The sequence below is a fragment of the Microcebus murinus genome, chromosome 7 (genome assembly GCF_040939455.1).
Source record: "Microcebus murinus isolate Inina chromosome 7, M.murinus_Inina_mat1.0, whole genome shotgun sequence".
Lineage (NCBI taxonomy): Eukaryota > Metazoa > Chordata > Mammalia > Primates > Cheirogaleidae > Microcebus > Microcebus murinus.
Genome location: NC_134110.1, coordinates 43,635,066 through 43,654,077, shown reverse-complemented (window position 1 = coordinate 43,654,077; position 19,012 = coordinate 43,635,066). Strand labels below are relative to the sequence as shown.

The 19,012-nt window shown below is 41.1% G+C and overlaps 1 long non-coding RNA gene across 1 annotated transcript; it reads right to left on the bottom strand.

Annotated features, from left to right (window-relative positions):
- Positions 1–13,439: 13,439 nt before the first annotated feature.
- On the bottom strand, positions 13,440–14,351 carry LOC142871861 (uncharacterized). The gene is made up of 2 exons (XR_012920029.1): positions 14,281–14,351; positions 13,440–14,176 (listed from the first exon to the last, which is right to left on the bottom strand). It is a non-coding gene; the product is annotated as an uncharacterized LOC142871861 (long non-coding RNA).
- Positions 14,352–19,012: the final 4,661 nt, after the last annotated feature.

Here is a 19,012-nt window from a genome sequence, read left to right as displayed (position 1 = left end):
GCAGAGAGGAGCACAGAGAAGGGTGGAAACAAGACTTTATTTTTATTCCATATGCTTTGGGAATATTTGAATTTTCAATTATGAATACTCAGTCATGGGTATTATGTTATTTTTCCAAAATAAAAATAAATTAAAAGTAATTGTTTGTATCACTGTATGAACATGTTGCCATCATGGTCATTACTGGTTACCAAGACAGCTAAATTGCCCAGACTGACCATCCTTCATTCTGATTTAGCCACCCCAGAGAAGCACATATAAGCACTTCTAGTTCCCTTAAGAACCACAGATTCTCAGAGTTTTGAAGGATCTTAAAAGTCATCCAATCAATCACTTATCCAGTGCTTGAGGCCCCTCTTAAATATCTCTGCAAATGGACCTTCCAGCTTTGGCTCGGTGCCGCCTCTGGAGACAGGGATCATTGCTTCCCATGGCCTCCCAGTCTCCCTCCCAGCATCTCTGCTAGAAAGACCTCCCTTGTATTAAGCCAAACTATGTCTCTATCCCTAATCCTATGTAATATTTCTTAGGTAAATTGTGATGTTTTGATTTAAATGTACATCGTAGAATGACTCAATCAAGATAATTAACATATCCATCACTTCACCAATTTATTATTTTATTATATGTGTGGTGAGAATGTTAAAAATCTATTAGGAAATCTTAAAAAGTCCCATAGAAACAGAAAGTAGGATGGTGGTTACCAGACACTGGGAGAGGAGGGGAAGGGGAAGGGGTAGATACTGGTCAAAGGGTATAGAGTTTCAGCTAGCTTGGAAGAGTAAGTTTTAGTGATCTATTGCACTGCACGCAATAGTGCATGGTGACCTATGCACCTTCTGAATACAGCTTACAAGCCTCTCTTCTTCCAGGAGGAAGTTGTTCTCACTATACCCCACCCTAGTTTAATTAGAAAGACTTCCTCTCTACTTAATGTCTGTCACAGCACTTACCATGCTGTCTTATAATTATCCATCGACAGACTAGACAATAAGACCTGGGCAGCAAGCATTTTTGTATTCCCAGTCTCTAGGACAGGGTCAGGCTCGTAGGGGTTTCCCAGTCTCCATGACATGGTATTTAAAAGCCTAAACTTTGTAATCACCCACCCAAATCTCAGGCCCAACTTTTGCTAAATATGGGTCCTTATTTAGAATAAACAGAATTCTTCGAAGCTTCATTTTGTTAGTGGTGAAAAGGAGATAATTATATTAATAGTAATATCTACTTCATAGTTTGTTTAAGAATAAAGAAATGAGAATGATGAATGAATGAGTGAATGAATCAATCTATCGATCAATTACTTATGGAATTTCCACTGTTTCCAGTACTGTCCCTGGGCTTTGGAATTCTGTTCGAGGTTTCTAAAGAAGAAAGTGGAGCTTAGATTTGGCTTAGACCAACCTACATTCAATCAGTTCTAAAACAAACAAAAAAGTCTTTAGCAACCACCCACCAATTCCTATTTTTCTAGGATTAGAAAGATGGACAGGATTTATCACTGTAGCTCCCTTTTTGAATTTGGGACAAATCTCCGATCTCTCCTGTGGTGATCTGACAGGTATTGCAGTGGAGGGTTAAAACTTATATGAACTACATTTGAACTTTGAGCTTCTCTCTCGCTTTAGAAAGTTTTATGTTAAATGTTGTAATATAAGGAGAACATGCAATTTAAATTAAAGAATTGGAAGAGGTTTGGGTATTTTCCAGTCTGGATCAGCAAACCCCAAAGGCCTATAATTAGGTTTTCCCTGTTTATTCTTGGTTTAATCATCAAAACCATGAATGAGAATAAAACTTAATCAGATAGATTGCCTATTCTTTCCTCAAGATATGGATCTAGTATAGACACAAAATATCTTCAAGCTTATTTTGAAAATACCTCCCAAATCTGCTGGGTTGGCCTCACAGTTTTGATTCTGGTCTGTCCCATCCTTATAACCAAGCACAATGATTTCAAGAACAAAAATATAATTCTAATATTGCATAGATTCCAACCTGAAGAAAGTGGCTTTTTATTTTCTGATAGTAGTTTTTCAAAGTATATTTCTGAAATATAAGAAGAAGACAAATGAGTAACTAATTTCAGGCCTATATTCTATCTGATAGTGACACCAAAAGGTACATTTGAGCCAAAAAATGAAAGTTATAGTTTGGAAAGTTACCTCAAAGACTTATAATTTCTCTCTTAATAAGTCATCATTTTTTAGGCTACGTTCATAAGGTGCATACACATCTAACTTTCTCTAGAATGTGCGGCAGTCTGACTTATCTTGTGGGAAGTACACAGATGAACTCTTGGTGCTTCTGGTTCTAGGCAACATTATATAACTCAGATTATACATTTATGCCTCATTTTCCTTATCTATGAAATTGAGCTTTCATGCTGCTCAGATGAGGATAGGAAATGATTCCCCCAACAACCTTTACAGTGGGTTTCCATGTCTTGCATCTTGGTGGGAGCTACGAGTCCTGTAGCAACTTCCCTCAGGGCCCCCCTTCACCCCTCTACCACATACCCACTGTCAAACCACACCAGCGAGCCAAACACGTTATACTGGAAAGGGGAAAGTCACCACACTGGCATCTGAGATCAGGGAAGGAGAATCTAGTCAGTCAATTACAGATGCACCTGCCTCTAAATAATATATGTAACAGACAAAAACAGTTCAACATGTACTTATTAGTAACTTTTATAGGTTTATGTTCCAGATACATTTATGAGATTTATCTTTATAAACTATATTGCTTAAATTCTCTATGATAGCTACTTCTTCAATGGATTGTACATGGAAATTTCTAAGAGCAAACATCCCTATATAACTCGATAGTAATATAACCACAGGTGAAGGAGAGAGAAACAAACCTCCCTGTCACAAACTGGTTCTGCTGGTAAAGATTCAGTTTCTTTATGGCCAAAAATTTTAAAATAGGGGTGACTCCTGGCACCTTCCACCCCCTCTGCCAGGCTGCTGAGGGTTAACCATGTTCCCTTGCCAAAAGCCAAAACTCCTATCACAGTGCTCTTTTCCTAAAACACACCTGTCTCCAGGTCAGAGTAATCATTCTCTCCCCATCTCTCTCCCTCAGTCCTGGGGATGCTAATGTCTCCACACTCTGGGTGCACTAAGAAACTGCAGTACACTGTGTTGATTTCCTTAAATTCTGCCTACATTGTTATAAAAGTGCCTAAACTAAACTCTCCTCAATTGCTCAATTTGAGTGAACGATTATTTTCCTACAGGGGCCTTGATATATACAACTATTAATTAGGTAATTAGATCAAAGTAGCATTCCAGCTAACTAGGTCCAAGATACAGAAGCAGAAAGTCCACGATTAATCTCTGCCTTTTTCTTTTTATAATACCGTCTCCTCCAAGTTCCCACCCCAATTTTTCCTCTCAGTCAGGGTGGTCAACCTTCTGACCCCTAATCATGGCCCTGACACTAAGCATTTGTGCAGTTAACTTTAGCCTAAATGTCACTTAACTTTTTGCAGTTAAATTGTCTGTTGAGTTTCTTTTTCCTTCTTTTGGAATGGCCTTTCTACTTCCTTTTCCCTGTTACTGCCTACACTAGCCCTCCCCCCTTGTTAACAGGCCCCCAGTTTCGTGTTGGTAGGAGGCACTCAGGGAAGACAGTTCCAGCCCCAGAGATAGATTATGATTGATCTAGTACAGCCATTGTAATTCCTTTCCTCCTGGCCAGTGATTGTTTAAGGTGTAGCCATGTTTACAAGATCTACACTACAATAAATGAGGGCAAATATGCAGAGAGAATGGGGAAGCAGGATGTTTGGAGAGATTTTCCTTCTTATGATAAAGATGCAATGGAAGAAATGTTCCCCCTTTCCTCCCTTTCTTCCACCCTCCCTGACTTTGATGTTAATATTTGAGGATGTGGTATTTGGAGTTTAGATGGCAATCTTTTTATCAAGAGGGGGAAATCAAGAGAATTGGAAAAAAGCTGACCCAGAACCCTGACATCACTGAGCTTCTGAATTAGCCACCTTCAAACCCACTCCTTCAGATTTCTTGTTGCATGAAATAATAAATCCCTCTACATTAATCTCTTGTCTTAGTTCAGGCTGCTCTAACAGAATATCATAGATTGGGTCAGACTTTTATCTCTCACAGTTCTGGAGACTAGGAAGTCCAAGATCAAGGTGCCGGCAGATCCAAGGTCTGTTGAGGACCCTCCTCCTGGTGTGCAGATGGTCATCTTCTCATTGTGTCCTTGCCTGGTGGAAAGCAGAGAGAGGAAATAAGCTTTTATCTGTCTCTCCTTATAAAGGCATTAATCTCATCAGAAGGGGGCCACTCTCATGACATAATTACCTCCCAAAGACCCCCATCTCCAAATACCATCACATTGAGGATTAGGGTTTCAGCATATGAATTTTGAGGGCATACAAACATCAGTCCATAGCACCAGTTTTATTTAGGTAATTTTGCTACTTCTAACAGAAAGGATCCTAAATGAATCACGACCCAAGGCAAGCTGCATTCTCACTATGCAGTCCTGATCCTCTTATCTGTTTCCTTTAGGTCCTTAGGACAAACTTAGGACTCTGAAGACCTTAGGGAACCTCACCTTTTCCCCCAAGCTTTCTCTCATTGTGACAAGAGGGTGCCTGTCTTTGTCTATCTCATATTAGGAAGCCATTCTTTCATAATTAACACTAATAGTCATCCTGGTAACCTCCTCAGAGGGAAATTTTCATCTTCAAGTCTAGAGTCTGGCTGGAGGGACCTGTCTACTCTGCATTACCACGTTCATCTTCCCAAATCTGGCTGTCTTCCCTCATTTTCCAGAGCAATGACATCAGGATGAAGGAAATCATGGGGCTGCCACAGCAGAAAGGGTACTGGGCTCTCGGACAAGAGATGGTGGCTTGTGGTGGTGGCTTCATACACCTGAAGGCAACTGGCAGCCCCATAAGATAGCAGGTGTGTCACGAAGTCCCTAAATAAAATACAGAGGTGTTATCAGAGAAAATACAGTAATACAGAGAAAAAAGAGTAAAATAGAGATTGGAAGAAAACTGCTCTCTGTGACCATCAATAAATGCCTTTTTCCCCTTTTGAACTTGGAAATCACAAGTCTACCAACACTCTTATGATTGTTTCCAAAGCTTTCATTCCTCTACAACTTTTGCCACATTCCTCCATGGAAGCTTTCAAAGCAACCACCTCGATGGGTGCAACCGAACAGAATATCCAGTTTCCAGCCCTAAAGCCAAGTAGAAGCAACTTGATTCAGTCCTGATCTCCATTCAGAGGTACCCTTTCTTAGAGGTTGTATTTGCAATATTGACCACTAGCCAATCAGCATGAAATCATGACCAATTAGAACAGACATTGTGCTGTGTGCCATTGCAGTCCACACTTACTAGATAGCTTCCCTCCCCCAAGGAGAGCTGCAGGGATAGCAGTTTCACCTCACCCCTGCACCCACAGACTGAGCACCTTCTAATGCCATGTCCATTTAGTGAAGTCAAGCCTGTCTACACCAGCCCATCCTTGGCTCCTGGGCTGGGTCAGCCTCCCCACCAAAGAGCAACTTCACAGCTGCTATTCATTAACCCTCAACCCCAGCCAGTGCTCACTTTCAGCTGGTCATTACCCACACAGCCACTCCCCTGTAGTACTAGTTTTATCAAGGTGAAGGCAACATTTAGAGGCAATAGGAAAGTTTAGGATGAATACTTAATTGAAGAACTTTTGTTTCCCTCCCCAAATAAAGTACCTAATGAATTTGTATTTCATTGTCTGTTTGCAAAAGAGTCCACCCTGGGAGAGCATGTGAAGGGAGTTTTCACAAGGCGATGAGAAATGCTTTTCAAAGCCATGTGTCAATGATCCTGGCAAGGGACAGACAGACCCCTATTGTGCAGGAGCCCTGCTGAAGGGCCCAGAGGACTTCCTATGAGTGGGCTGCTGGTTGTTTGTTGTTGCTACAACAAAGCCTCTGAAAGAACTTCCTGGGGGCCAGTGTTCAAAGCTCACACAAGCCTAAATTCAGGTCTCAGTTTCTTCTTTTGGTTGACTGGAAATGTCAAGCTCTTCTAAAAGTGAGACAAAACCTTGTTTAGGGAAATGTTGAGGGTGAGTTTTGTTTTGGTTAATTGTTTTTAATCTCTGTGCCAGACACTTCACACACACCCCACACACATCATCTCTAATCTTCACAAGAGCCCAGAGAGAGAAGCATGACTATCTTTGTTGCAGAAGACGAAACTGAAGCTCAGAGATGTAAATAACTCTATGTTCTCTCAGTAGCTGAGAAATAGCAGAACAGTGATTGGATCTCAGGTTGGCCTGATTTCAAAGCCCATCATAGTGCACCCCACCTCTGTTACCACCTCTCCCAGAACTACACAGAGGGCCAGAGGTGAGGACCCATAGACACAAACCCTCAACTCTGGCCTCCAGGGGTTGAAGTGGTCTGCACAGCAGACCAACTTTCTGCCCTGGAAAGGAAGAAAATGATATCATCACAGGGACATCATGGCAATACAGGCATGGGCCAGGTGGACAAGTTGACAATCAGCAGACGATAGGGAGATGGGACAAGATGGGTTTGTCAATTATCTTTTGCTATATGACAATCCACTTTCAGTGGGGTAAAGTGATCACAATTTGTTGTTTCTCATGATTTGTGCTTTGGCTGATGGTTCCTCTGCTCCACATTATATCCTACTAGGGTTCCTCATGCAAATGCATCCACCAGAAGGCTGGCATGGTTTGGAAGCTCAGAGTTCTCTCTCAGAGGTTTGAGCTTTGTTTCTGGCTGTTGTCTGAGGCGCTTTAGTTCTTTTCCATGTGGTCTTTATTATTACCTGGCATTTCCTCCTTCAGGGTCTCTCTACATTCTCTCTATATATAGTTTAGACTTCCTTACATCATGGTGGCTAATTCCAAGTGAACAAAATCAGAAGCTGCCATATCTCTTAAGAGCTAACCCTGGAGCTAACATAGTATCATTTCAGCCATATTCCATTGGTTAGAGCAAATCACAGGAAATTCAATTCCTGTGATTCAATTCAAGGAAAGGGGTAATAAACTCTATTTCTAAGTGGGTGGGACAACCTGTGCACAAAGGGAGGAAAGAACTTGTTCCATTCATCTTTGGAGAGAATCTACCACAGTGGATATGCACCAGATTCCCTCAGGAAACATATCCCCTGCAGAGGCTGTAGGGAGAAGGATATCTCTGCAGCATGGTGAACAGGCCTTGTCTAGAATGCCAATTCTGGCAAGGGGTTGTGGCTGCCTGGAGTGCACAATGAATAGGATTCTGAAGTAGCATTTGGGTCCAGCAGGAAAAAGTTTCTCAATTGAGTCATCCATTCACTTATTCCTCCTTCATTTGAAAAAATATGTATTGAGCACCTATGGTAAGCAAAGCACTCTTGTATCACTGGTGATTAAGCAGTAAAAAACACCTACCAGCACTATACCCTTTCTCGAGAAGTTTACACTCTAGCAGAGGATACAGATAATAAATAAATAAATATATAATGCATTAGGTAGAAATTAATGCCAAGAAAGAAAATTAAAAGAGTTAAGTGGACAGTGACAGGCCACTGCTATGATCCAAATGTTTGTGTTCCTCCAAAATTCATGTGGTAAAATCTAATCCCCAGTGTGATGGCATCTGGAGGTGGGGTCTTTAGAAGGTGATTAGGTCATAAGGGTGGAAACTTCATGAATGGGATTAATATCCTTATAAAAGAGGCTTGAAGGAGCCCCTTTGCCCTTCCACTATGTGAGTATGCAGCAAGAAGGCACCATCTATAAAAATTAGGCCCTTACCAGACACAATCTGTGCCTTGATCTTAGAATGTCCAATTTCCAGACTGTAAGAATAAATTTCTGTTGTACATAAATTACTTAGTCTAAGGAATTTTGTTATAGCAGCAGGAATGGAGTAAGACAGAACTCTTTCCAACAAGGTAACATATGAGCAGACTCATGAATGAAGAGAGGAAGTTGGCTATGTGGGTAAGGCAAGGAAGAACATTCCAGAGGGAATGGTAAATGCAAAGGCTCTAGTGTCTCAGTCTTCTTGGGCTTCTATAAGGTATTATAATAGTCTGGGTGGTTAAACAACAGACATTTATTTTACCCAATTTGGAAGTTGGAAGCTGGATATGAGGGTGACACCTGGTCAGGTTCTGGAGAGGGCCCTCTTTTGGGTTGCAGACAGTCAACTTCTTGTATCCTCACACGGAAGAAGGAGACCTAGAGAGTATTTCTGGGGTCCCTTTTACAAGGGCATTAACCCCATTCATGAGGGATCCACTCTCATGACCTAATCACCACCTCCCTAGAGACCCAACCACCTAACACCATCACATAGGATTTCAACATATGAATTTGTGGGGGACACAAACATTAATTTCATAACACCTATGAAGGTCATTCTAGGCCTATTTTAGGAAGGCTGGGGCCAAAGCAGAGTTAGCAAGAGGGAGAGTGCTGGGAAGAGAGATCTGTGAATTAGCCTTTGTCATAGATTAGTAAAGATGTTGAAGCTACATGCTATAGCAGCACTGTTTGATAGAAGTGCAATGCCCAATAGAAATGCAACATGAGCCACAAATACAAGCCACGTGATATGTTATTGAAATTTTCTGGGAGCCATATTTTAAAAAGTAGAAAGAAGCAGGTACAATGTTAGCAATGTATCTTATTTAATTCAACATATCAAAAATATTATGTTTTCAACATGTAATCAACATGAAATTATTTGTGAGAAATTTTACCTTTTTTCATACTAAGTCTCCAAAATCCAGTGTGCATTTTACACTTACAGCATGTCTTAGTGTAAACTAACTATTTCGGGTGCTTAGTAGCCACATGTGGCCATGGGCTACCACACTGGACTGTGCAGATCTCTATCCTCTAGGGTGATATTTCCCAAACAGAGCTGAATACTGGTCTTGATATGTTAATAAATATATTGGGAGGATAGGCAACTAAACAATATGTTCTGTGCTCAAATAAATAAAACTTGAGACATACGGGTTAAACAAACTTTAAAATGCTTTTGTTTAGCAGAACGTGTCAGAATTGTTAATGTGATAATTTATGCTATGCATCTCCTAGAAAGGCACAAACTAAAAATGCAGGAGTAAATTTTTAAGAGCTGCATTTTGGGGAACCCTGGGAGCTTACACAGAGAGACTTCTGAGGGACTCCTACCCTATCCTGATTACAAAGCAAGTAAGTTCAGAACTCACCCAGAGCTCAGCAGCTCTGCTGTAATTATTGTTTCCTTGCTTACTATTTAATAGAATAAATCAGTTGAAAAGGATTACAAAGCTTTTTTAAAGAATCCTGGGTTCTCTAAACAGCTTTCGCATGTACCTCAGAGGCAGCCTTGGATGTTACTCTCTGTCTCCAAGTCTCTTTGTGTCTCATCCTGTCCATCCCTGTAGTTCTGTTTCTTTCTCAAGCCTTGTCTCTATCTCAATTTCTTTCCCTTTATCTCCTCTATCTCTGTGTGTCTATCTTTATCTCATTCTTTACATAGCTCTGCCTCTACCCCTACCCCATTCCCAGCCCCAATATTCCCCACAGGCAGCCTGCAGCCTCCTTCTTTTCTCGTGGTTTCTAAATAGCTCATAATTTTTCGAAGAGCCATATTTAGCTATACCTCAGATTCTCCACACCTATCACTTAATGCTTTATCCCCCAGTATGGTACTAAAGATGATATCTGGCCAGGACTTAGTTTGCACGTAGGAGAAGAGGGGCATAATGTTTTTTGTTCTTTATCCATTTCAAGTATCTCCTCCCTCCCCCATCAAGATCAAGACACTGAAATCTATGAGTTAATTGGATCCCTTTATTCACTGTGCATTAAATGGACCCAGGATTGAAGTCCAGCTTGACCACCCTTAACTGTGACCTGCATCACCAACTTAACCCATCTGGAATGTGCTTTCAATATATCTCATATGCGGATTATAACAACTAAGTCAACAAATTTTTAGAAGGTCATATGTGAAAGTGGTTCTTTAATCTCAAAACATTTTACAGATGTAAAAGATTAAAATTGCTGTAGCTACTGCCTCCAGGTAGGAGCGGGAGCTCATTATGGCAACAGGCAAGCTGTTTACAGGAGTGAAAAGAAGTGAGGAGTAAGGGGAGGGGGAGGGACCACAAAGCCATGAAAGTATGAAAGAAAGAAGCATGTAAGCCCTGATGCCTAATGCACATGAGTGGTCTGTACACATTCTGATTGCTTCCTGCATCTGTCAGGGTCCCGACAGAAAACAGATGGCACACTCAAATTAATTTAATGACAGTGTAATAAAAGGATTTTCTTCAAGATGTAGCATGTGAAGAAACTACATGAGAAAGGAAGTACCTCAGGGCTAGTAACTGTTAAGGCTGAAACCACCACTCCTAGTCCTGAAGGGGCGCAGGGTAAGAACAGTAATCCGAAACTGGAGACAAGGGGCCAGAAAGAGGGGGCTGCTAGGCAGCTGCTATAGGCTTCCATCATTGGAAGCACCCAACCCATGCAAACATCTCAGGGAAACAGCTGGAGGAATAATACCCTAATCCCACTCCCTTTCCTCCCTTCAGTATCCTGCCAGAGCCCAATGTTGGCAAACCCAGTTAGAAATCATAGGGCAAGGGAGACATTAATGCGGTCCATGCAGAACAGCCTCCCAAGGTAGAAAGCAGAGTAGAGAAAGGTTTTTCCTTCTGGAGCATGATGCTGGATGAAAATACAAAAGATATCTAGCACACTCACTCCCATATAAAGAGAGGTTCTAGGCACATTGAGAAAGGCACTTGCCATTTTCTGAGTCCATGAGGTCTGAGGAATTTAAAAATTCCGGGGGTATCTTGCCACCACATGGGAAAAGCCTATCTGACAATGAGACCAAGCAGAGGTAGGCAGGCAAAGCTGAGCAATGGAGAGAGACAGAACAATGATGAAGTACTCTGAACTCCTGAAGCCAGCCATACCTAAAGCCAGCAAAACCTGCAGCTAGAATAGAAACTAGATTATGAGCTGATAAATACCATTTTTCTTAACCTAATTCACATTATTTTCTATCACTTAGAAGCTAAAAGATTCCCAATTAACACTTGCTATCAATGAGGAACCTAAGATGCCAAGAAATCAATTAACTTGAAAAAATTCACATGTATGCTCAGTGGCAAAACTGCAATTCTATTCTGATTTTAGCTCCCAAGTCTGTGCACTCTCCACAACACTCCACAATGCCCTGGAGTCTCTTGTTCTCCCGACCCAATTTAGGGAAAAAGATTTCCAGACACGGCTGTTTCCATTTGGGCCACAAATGTCTTCAGATTAGAGATCCCACTGGAGATACGTTCCCATGGAACTCTCCCACTGTCTTGCACTTTTCTTTGTCATGCAGCTACATCGTCCTAATCTCTAAAAGCTGCTCTTCACAATCCAAACAACTAAAAGAAGAGCTGTGACTGTGTCATAATGAGAAGAAAATCAATCTTGCCTATTTGAAATACAGCTACAAGACAAATCTCTACAATAGCCTTTGGAGTAAGTGACAAGTCCCATTCTGACCTGTGGCAGGGTGCCATAATTTGACAATGGTGTCAACACAAGCAGCCTGCTGGGAGGACAGTGTTGGTGATGCTTCTTGAAAAATCCTTTTAAAAGATGCAGCATATTTTCCCACTTACCAGTTTGTTAAGAAAAGAGAGAAAATGTCACACAGGAAAAATGATATGACTTTTAAAAACTCAAACAATGGCATCCATTGATAAAAGCATGAATGTAGTGGTTTTTTTTTTGTTTTTTTTTTTGAAAAAGAGGAAAGGAAAAAAGAAATAACACACTTTTTTCCCTTGGTAGAAGTTTCAGAGCACAGCGGTGTTCTTGGCCGTGGAGTATACTCTGTTGTGGTAACTGGATCCTCACCTTGTGGCCAAATCAGTCAGACAACGAAGAAACAAAGCACAGGGGGGAAAGCCCCAGAAGCTCCTCCAAACACATGCACACACACAACATACACACACACACACAACATGCACACACATACAACATATACACATGCACAACACACACACATACACATGCACAAATTACATACCCCATAGGTTTGGGGCCTTTTAACAAATTAACTCAAGTGAAATCAGTGTGCTTAGAGGATGAGCTCTGGCAAGCCAGGAGCCTACCCAGATGCAGCAGGAGCAGAGATTGCATTGGCTTTGAAGATAGAGAACCCTAAGTATGAAGCTTGTCTCTGCCACTTCATATTGATGCGAACATTGGGGAAATTGTTTCCCCTCTCCAAGCCTCATCTGTAAAATGGGGACATTAATGCCTACTGCTTTGGCTTGCTATGAAGATTCAATAAGATAACATCACTAGTGCTCCATAAGAAGTAGCAATTGTAATTACCCACCTGTGGGGACTGCTCAGTTCTGGTCTCCCTCACAGGCCTTCAAGCACAACCTAATGGTTCAAAGCCTAGTATAGTCAACTCCTAGCTCTGTGAGTTAGGACAATGCACAAGTTAGCTTTTGCTGCATAAGAAATGAACGCAAAATCTCAGTGGCATGCAACAAAGAGCACTGATGTAGCCTGAGTGTCTAGGGGTCAGCCAAGAGTCAGCTACCACAGGTTGGGCTCAACCAGGAGGTTCTTCTAATCCCTGTTGCCCTTACTTACACATCTGCAGGTTGGCCAGGAAGTCTTGCCTGGGGTGGCTTTCTCTGCATGTCTCCTAATCTACCTGTGGGATCAGCAAACTATATTTCCCAGCCCCTGGCATGTTTCCACAGCAATGGTGAAAACACACGGCGAGCTGAAACATGCAAGACTTCTACAGCCTAGGCTTGGCATGGTTATGCCATCATGTCTGCCATATTCTATTAGCCAAAGTCAATCTCAGAGCCAAACCCATGGTCAAGCATCTTCTAAATATTCCCCATCCCATTGGTGGGAGGAACTGCAAAGTCACATGATAAAGGCTATGGCATTCTTTACAGGGAAGGTAAAGAATTAGGGAAGATAACATGATCTACCACAGACTAGTTACATAATCTCTTAGTTCCTTCATCTGTAGAGTAAGAATAATTACTGCCTAAAAAATGGGTTCTTTTAAATATGAAATAAGAGGATATATTTATGTGCCCAGCACACTGTGTGACTTATACAGAGCACTCAATAAATGTAAGTTAATAATTGTCATCAAAGTAGTGGCAGTATGAGTGGGGTTGTTCTCTGTCTCACATTTCTCTACAGGATTACGGCATGTTTTATTCACTCATTCATTAACTATTTAGATAACATTTATTAACTAATCACATAATTATCATGCACCATAAGCTTTATCAGTGTGCTGACCACACAAAAGCGTGCTATCAATAATTATTTCCATATCATTTTCACACCCAGGATTGAATTTGATCCTCACAACTATCCTTTAGTATCATTCTTATTTTCCCCATTAAATGAAAAAAATGATACAGAATCTGGCTCATGATCCCAGTGATCTTTAGCAAACAAGCAGCAGGCAAGAGATCGGAGGCTGTTAAAGTGAAGGTTCCGTGTCCAGGTGCCCGTGCTGCTTCAGGATGGGACCATTCCTCCTTGCCTTCTTCCTGTTCATAATTCACAGATTCCAAAAGATTTGAAGGAAACATCACAGCAATCCCATGCCACATTGTGTGTTTGGTTTGATTCATTCTTTTATTCCATATTCAGGAAATGTCTGGCTGTGTCCTTAAGGATGAACGGTATGATGCTGCAGAGAGAAAGGGGGGATGGGGACCTGAGGGCATGACACAGACACAGTGGAGGCAAACCCTGAGAAACCCTAAGGCACCTGGGAGAAACTGAGGAAGTTCAAGGAAAAGACATTTAGCTTCAAGGAGAGAGATGATATTGGAGGAGCCATCAAGCATTTTATCAAGGACAGCTTGTATGTCCTGCGGAGGAGCTTGGATATTAGATTATGAACAGAAGAGCTATCAAAACGTTTTAAGGGGCAGGATGAAGAAAACTCTGAACTTCCGAGTGGCCTCCTGATAGGCATGCGGGAAAGGTTCTGAAGAGTAACATCTTCACAAGAAAATGATCAGCAAGCGTCCTCCCACTCAGCCGCTTTGCAGAGAGGAGGTAGATGGAAGGGCTGAAACTTCTGGGACTCAGCCCACCTTTAGGAACAAAATAGAGGGGGCATCATTTCACTAGCACCAAAGAAAGACTTGACAAAATGATCTGAATCAAGTAATCCTGCAGTGAGAAAAACATTGCCTACAATGGGGGAGTGAGCTTCTTAAGGTCACACAGGAGCCTCCTGAATCCCTGCTCTGTTCTTGCCTCACCTCCAGCCAGACATCCCACCTCCTCTGACGTCACACAGGTAACTGAGTACCTGCAGGCACTTCAGAGGTCAGAGGACTGAAGAGCCTGTCCTCGTCTCAGTGACCCAAGACCATTATGAGTGGTAGCATCTCTGTTCCTCTTTCTCAGTATTACCTCAACAAGCCCCCCTCACCTCACACACCCAGCACTCTGGGCCCCTGTGGAGGCCAAAGGGACACAGAAACCAGTATCTGCATACCAGGGTATGCAGAGCCAGTATCAGATATCCCAAGAACAGATTCCTACATCCAAAAGAAAGTCTGTGAGTGATTCTAAGACTAATGCCATAGGAAAGGGTCACTGACAAAAGTGAAAGCGAGACCTGTGGTTCTGAGAGAGCAAGAGCAGTATTAGAATGTGGCAGAGATCCCAGGAGACCAGAGGATGGGTCATTGAGGCAGCACAGTGGGCATTGTCCTAATGGAACAACCTCTATTGTAGTAACTGTTCCCCAAATCTCTGAAAAGCCTATGAACACCTGACTTCTGCCTTCTAAACGTAGTCTTTGCTGAGGTGAGGAATCTTCCCAATCAATACTCACTGCCTTGACCTTGCAGTTCATGATGTGTAGGACTATTTCTCACCATTAAAGTGGAAGGACATTAATATCACCAGTCCTCACTCCCTCACTTCTCACTTTAAATTTATTCACACAATTCTCCAGCAGAAACTGCACTTACAATATACCAAAAAGAAGCTACTTTGCTGTAACAAAAAAGCAATTGTTACCATAAATCAAAAGGAAAAAGAGGGATAATTTAAATTCTTTAAGTATAAAGAAATGTGAGGTTAATAGCCTGTTGACAAATAATCTTTTCTTGTTCCTTCCTAAAGTCAGCGGAGATAGGTATATTATTAATACTAGAAGGAAAGGCTCTTTTTAGAGAAAGGTTAGCTGTGAAACAGGTAGTTCGAAATACAAAAGGCAAGAAACCAGCCTCTGTTTCAGCTCTGAACTGCCCCATATCCCAATGATTTGTGCCAATTCTGGCTTTGAGACACTGCTCTGGAAATAGAGAGAATTGGGCACAGTGATCTTAAGAGCCTATGATTCAATCCAAAACTAGATTGAGAGAGATCAGAAGTCAAAGTTTATGACCACACAGCAACTCATAAAGACTCGCTAGGCTTGATTTAGTCTTTTTGTTGTTTCTTTTTTATCTTCTGGTTTTCCTTTCCTTGTGGTCAATTTATTTTCCTTACCAAAAAAAAAAAAAAAAAAAAAAAAAATCCACTGCAAGAGGGAGGTCTGTGGGTCAGTGGAAAAAATAGGACAAGAAAAATCTGTCTTAGGGTAACACAGATTGAGAGAATCTAAGCAAACACACGCTTCGGGCCCACTTCTCAGGAAGACATGCAGGGCCTTACAGAACTTCTGAACGAGGGTTCAGAACCACCCACAGGTCAGTGCTGGGACTGCAGTGGCCTGAGTCCTGCTGCTAGCTGTCTTTGCATCACCCTGTCAGTGGAAACCACCTGTGGTCTGCATCACACATAGATGCAGAGCCAGGCTGTCACTCAACTTCTGAGAGGTTCCCTTTCATAGAAGCCCTGGGAGTTACATCACAATAAATGCAAAAAATAAATGCTTCGGCTGGCTGTCAGATTTTCCACAGCTAGTTTTGAAATAAATTTAAAAATAATTTTTTCCACTATCCCCTGTCTACAACCCACAGAAGATACCTTAACAGGCCTCCAAATTGGTTAGATGTGGGTATAGAGAATTTTGACACTCTGATATTAACCTGAGTAACAGTGTATTACCTAGATGCAATGAAGATTCTCCTTATAGAAAGGAAACTCTTATTTACAGTATAATTTACATATGTTTCAGGTATTAAGTTAAGCATTTGATTCTCACAGCTGTCCTCTAAGGAAGAAAATTTTTTTAATTAATAGACTATTTTTAGCACTTTTAGGTTTAGAGAAAAATTGAACAGATGTACAGTTACTACTATATGCTCCCAGCCCTCACCCCCACTTCCCATATTATTAATATCTTACATTAATGTGATATACTTGTTACAGTTGATGAGTCAATGTTGATACATTATTACTAAGTAAAATCCATAAATCTATGAGTTACAAACATTAGAGTTCACTCTTGGTGTCCAGTCTATGCCAGGGATGGAGAACCTTTTCATGTTAAAAGGTCATATTAATTTAGTTGTAATCAAATAAGGCCACATTCAAGGAGGTTCAATTAGATATACTTAAAAATTTACATTATTTTGTAAAAAATCAAACAATTGTCTACTTAACAATTTCAAAAAATGAAAACTATTTGTTAAAATTAACTAACCTTCTTTTTAAATTTCTTTTTATTTCAGGATATTATGAAGGTACAAACATTTTGGTTACATTTTATGACTTTGCCTCACTGAAGCAAGGATTAGAGGCATTCCCTTCCCCTCTACAAGGCTCACCTCATCCATTAGTTGTGAGTTTACCCACCCCACAACCTCTTAATCTCTGTAGAATATTACTACCATGTGAGCACCATAGTGTTGATCAGTTAGTGCCAATTTGATGGAGAGTACATGTGGAGCCTATTCTCCCATTCTTGTGATATCTCACCAGAAGATGAGCTCAAGCTCTATCTAGAAAAATATAAGACTTGCTAGATCACCATCATTTCTTTATATAATTATAGTTGAGTAATATTCCATTGTATACATATACCAAATTTTAACAATCCACTCATGAATTGACAGGTACTTGGGTTGTTTCCACATCCTTGCAATAGTGAATTTTGCTACCATAAACATTCAGGTGCAGATGTCTTTATCATATAATGTCATTTGCTCTTTTAGGTAGATACCTAATAATGGTATTGCTGGATCAAATGGTATTTCTATTTTTAGCTCTTTGAAGTATCTTCAAATTCTTTTCCACAGAGGTTGCACTAATTTGCAGTCCCACCAGCAGTGTAAGAGTGTTCCTGTCTCTCCACATTCTCACCAGCATTTGTTGTTTGGGAATTTTTTGATAGAGGCCAATCTCACTGGGTTTAGGTGAAATCTCATTGTGGTTTGACTTGTATTTCTCTAATGATTAGAGATGTCGAGCATGTTTTATATGTTTGTTGGGCATTATTCTGTCTTCTTTGGAAAAGTTTCTGTTCATTTCCATTTCCCATTTATCGATGGGATTGTTTAGAAGATTAAAGATAGGCACCCAGTCCCTTCTGGCTTATAAAATTTCAGCTGAGAAATCTGAAGTTAGTCTGATAGGTTTTCCTTTGTAGTTTATTTATTGCTTTCACCTCACTGCTCAAAGAATTGCTTCTTTCGTATTCACTTTGGTCAGCCTAATAACTATATGATGTGGTGATTGCCTTCTCATATTGAGTCTTCCAGGAATTCTGTGTGCTTCTTGCATCTGGATATCAAGATTTCTGGCCAGGCCAGGCATATTTTCTTCCAGTATTTCATGAAATAAGTTTTCTGGCCCTTGTGTATTTTCTTCATCTCCCTCTTGGATGCCAATGATTCTTATAATTAGCTTTGTGTAATGCCACATTTCTAGTATGTTTTGGTCTTGTCTCTTGTTTCTGTGGTTTTTTTTTTCTTTGTCTGATTTGTTTAGCACGTAGGCATTATCTTCAAGCTCTGAGATTCTTTCCTCTGCATGATCCATTCTATTCCTGAGGCTTTCCACTATGTTTGAAGTTCCTTGAATTCCTCCTTCATTGCCAAGATTTCTGTTCGGTTTTTCTGTAGTATTTCCATTTCTTTAGAGAATTTTTCATTCATTTCCTGTATTGTTATTGTGGTTTCTTTATGTTGGGATTCTATTTTCTCTTCAATGCCATTGAGTTTTCTTACAATCCATATTTGGAATTCTTCCTCTGTCAGTTTAATCATATTGTGTAAGTTGGAATCTATTGATGGAGATTGAATATTTTCTTTTGAAGGTGACTTTTCTGTCTGATCTTTTATGTTTCCTGTGTTCTGTCACTGACTCTTTCTCATCAGGCTACTTTGTAAAGGACTGGGGGTGCTGTGACTGGTTTATGGACTTAATTCTGCAGCTAGGGGAGAGCTGCTAATATGTTATCAGGGCTCTTTTGCCACACTTGCGAAACATCTCCTGATGGGGGGTGTCAATTGGTGCAATTGCTAAGGACTCCGGTCAAGATTTTCCTTCCCAGACCACAAGCCCCTAAGCTGGCAACAGCCTAGGCACCAAGGGCAAGCCCTTGTGTTATGATCTTGTCAGATGATCACAACCACCCTGCTGTACTAAGTCAATAATTTCCCTTTTTGCTTAGTTCCAAGGTCCCACAGATTCAAGCTAGTCACACGAGAAAAGCAAAGTTTTCACATTTCTCCCTGCCTTCAAGGGCTGAGTCTGTCCTGTAGGGCTCCGGGAGGGGCGTTGACTGAGACTGCCTCAAGTCCCAGCCTGAAAAACTGTTTTCTCTCCTTTCTCCCCTCCTCCAAGGGTGTGATCTTCCCTGCCAGAGGGAAAGATAAGCCACCAGACTTGGGGATGGGCACTTCCTGGGGCCACCTGGCATCTCAGCCCAGGAAGTGGCTACTCTCCTTACTCCGCCACTCCAAGGATGGAGTTTGTCTAGTTGGTAGGAAGCATAGGTACTGACAGGTACAGACACTGAGTTC